We start from the raw sequence: 3,199 nt of genomic DNA, 5'->3' as shown, positions 1-3,199 counted from the left end.
AGCCATTCATGGAAAGATAAATACCACATGATCTCACTCATATGTGGAATCTAATGAACCAAGTAAACTGATGAACAAAAATAGACCCAGATGCATAGAAGCATGAACAGACAGTTGAACTTCAGAGGCAAGATAGGGGAAGGTGGGTGGGAAGAGATCAGCCAGTGAACTTGTATGCTTATATGCATAACCTGTGGACACAAACAATGGGGTGGTGAGGGCCTGGGGCGGGGGAACCTATGTAATACTTTCAACAATAAAGATTTAAATAGATAAATAAGTAAACGTTAAACTTTGTAAGAAGCACATTTATTGTTTAAATTAAACTTTTTGTTTCTCAGATATTCAAGTGTGTCAAAATATTAGTTCTTAAAATATTTTATATGTTGAAAATTTTGAAATGGAAAAATGAACATTTGAAGTTATTTTGGTTTGTTAGGTTTTATTTAAAGCACGGTGGAGTACATCCAGCCCCTGGGCCATATAAGACCCATGAAATCATTTGGTCTGGCTGCCAAGCCATTAGGGAGAGTTAATTAAATGTTTGACAAAATATATAGCAAGCTAATTTTTAAGTTGATAACTTTGTATGGACTGCAAATGATGTTATAAATATCCAAATGGCCCTTGGCAGAAAAAAAGGTTCCCCACCCCTAATTTATAGTAAGGAATACCACCAATACTTAAAGATTTCTCACTTGTGTGGGATGTACTAAAAGTTATTTTAAGTAGGCATTTGGACTTTTTCATGGGAAAATTACTCACCTTAACATGTAAAAAGGAAGAGTTTAATTTGCTCAATTTATTATCTACAGAATATTTTGAAGGAATATTCTTCTAGTTAACTAGATGTATCAAAGCATCACTGGACATTTATGAGTGTGTGTGTGTTAGATTATGTCCATATTTTTAGGGGAAATCGGAGGGTATAAAATTTAGGTCATTAATTATGGTATAAATTACATCTTTACTCCCAAACTAATCAAGGGTCTTAAAATTAAATTTTCTAAAATTACAGGAACTGTAAAGAGCCTTGCCTACAGGTCTTGCAGCTAGTTGGTTGGGAAAACCACAAATAGAACTTAATTTTCTTGACCTCTGGTCTCCTATATCTTCTGTCCCCAAACTTGAACATGAATATAGTCATGCCCCACTTACCTAAAGGATATGTTCTGAGAAATGCATTGTCAGGCAACTGTATCAATGTGGGAACATCATAGAATACAGTTATACAAATCTAGGTGGAATAGCCTATTGCTCCTAGGCTACAAGCCTATGCAGCATGTCATTGTACAAAACAATGTGAGACTAAATCAAACAGAAGAGAAAATGATGCAATCAAGAGATGCGGTAATAAACACAAGATGTAAGAGGCTGATGCCAGCATAATAAGGCATACTGTATTGCAGCAAACAGTTTTTTGCAAGTAGAAAGAGTACACTCTAAAACAATGATAAAATTATAGTATAGTAACTAACATAAATCAGTAATGTAGTCATTCTCATTATCGAGGATTATGTACTGTACATAATTGTATCTGCTCTGCTTTTATATGACTGGCAGTGTAGTAGGTTTGTTTACACTAGCATCACCACAAATGTGAATAATGCACTGTGCTAGGTAGGTCTTTATGATAGGAAATTTTCAGCTCTGTTATAATCTTACTAGTGGCCCAGTGCGTGAAATTTGTGCATGGGGGAGGAGGGCGGATCCCCTCAACCCAGCCTGCACCCTCTCCAATCCAGGACCCCTCAGGGGATCGACCTAAACCAGCAGTCGGACATCCCTCTCACAATCCAGGACCACTGGCTCCTAACTGCTCACCTGCTTGCCTGCCTGATCGCCCCTAACTGGACCCCCTGCCAGCCTGATCTCCCCTTACTGTCACTGCCTGCCAACATGATCGCCCCTAACGGCCCCCCTTGCTGGCCTGGTCGCCCCCAACTGCTGGCCCCGCTGCTGTCCTGGTCATCCTCAACTGCACTACCCCTGTTGGCCTGGTCACCCCTAACTGCCCCCCCCCACCAGCCTGGTCACCTCTTATTGTCCCCCCTGCCAGCCTGGTCGCCCCAACTACCCCCCCTACTGGCCTGGGTGCCCCACACAACCTGCTCGTTTGGTCGTCCCTCACTAACCCCCCTGCAGCCTTGTCGCCACACTTACCCAGTTCGGTCATCCATTTGGTTGTTTCGGATGTGACAGCCCCTGGCTCTTTATATCTATAGATGGGACCATCATCCTATATTAAGAACATTGATGGAAACATAGTTATGCAGTATATAAATGTAGTTTTCTTGAGGCAGCAGTCTGAATAATGTTATTATCACTACTTTGAAGTTAGAGACTGAGTTACAAAGAGGAGTTGAATGATTGTGTAGGGATACTTAAGATTTATGGCAGCTCAACTTATTTGGCAGCTACTTCTTTGGTAATAATGATCCTCTGATACAACTGGAAATAAATAATCACTTAAGCTGTTTTCTGGCTGGAACCATGGAGGGTGCAGAAGAGAAAAAAAAAGTTCCTGCTGTGCCAGAAACCCTCAAGAAAAAGTGAATGAATTTCACAGAGCTGAAGATCAAGCACCTGAGAAAGAAGTTTGCCCAAAAGATGCTTTAAAAGGCAAGAAGGAAGCTCATCTATGAAAAAGCTAAGCACTCTCACAAGGAATACAAGCAGATGTACAGAAAGGAGATTCGAATGGCTCAGGTGACAAGAGAAGCTGGCAACTCCTTTGTACCTGCTGCACCAAAATTAGCATTTGTCATCAGGATTAGAAGTATCAATGGTATGAGCCCAAAATCCGGAAGGTGCTGCAGCTTCTTTGCCTTCTCCAGATCTTCAGAGGCACCTTTGTTAAGCTCAACAAGGCTTCAGTTAACAAGCTGAGGATTGTGGAGGCACACATTGCATGGGGTTACCCAAACCTGAAGTCAGTAAATGAATTGATCTAAAAGTGTGGTTATGGCAAAGTCAACAAAAAACAAATTGCCCTGACAGATAACTCTGATTGCTCAATCTCTTGGTAAATATGGAATCATCTGCATGGAAGATCTGATTCATGAGATCTATACTGTTGGAAAGCGCTTCAAAGAAGTAAACAACTTCCTGTGGCCCTTCAAGTTGTCTTCTCCACGAGGTAGGATGAAGAAAAAGACCACCCATTTTATAGAAGGTGGAGATGCTGGTAACGGGGGAC

At 41.0% G+C, this 3,199-nt stretch overlaps 1 protein-coding gene and 1 pseudogene across 1 annotated transcript in view; both read left to right on the top strand.

Annotated features, from left to right (window-relative positions):
- LOC102775126 (WD repeat-containing protein 44) overlaps positions 1-3,199 on the top strand; it is a 66,832-nt gene that overhangs the window by 25,481 nt on the left and 38,152 nt on the right. The gene's annotated exons all lie outside the window — the stretch shown is intronic.
- LOC102774849 overlaps positions 2,494-3,199 on the top strand; it is a 3,718-nt pseudogene continuing 3,012 nt past the window's right edge.

The sequence above is a fragment of the Myotis davidii genome, unplaced genomic scaffold (assembly GCF_000327345.1).
Source record: "Myotis davidii unplaced genomic scaffold, ASM32734v1 scaffold177, whole genome shotgun sequence".
Taxonomy (NCBI): domain Eukaryota; kingdom Metazoa; phylum Chordata; class Mammalia; order Chiroptera; family Vespertilionidae; genus Myotis; species Myotis davidii.
The sequence above is the reverse complement of the archived record's forward strand: the minus strand, read 5'-3'. Positions and strand labels throughout refer to the sequence as shown.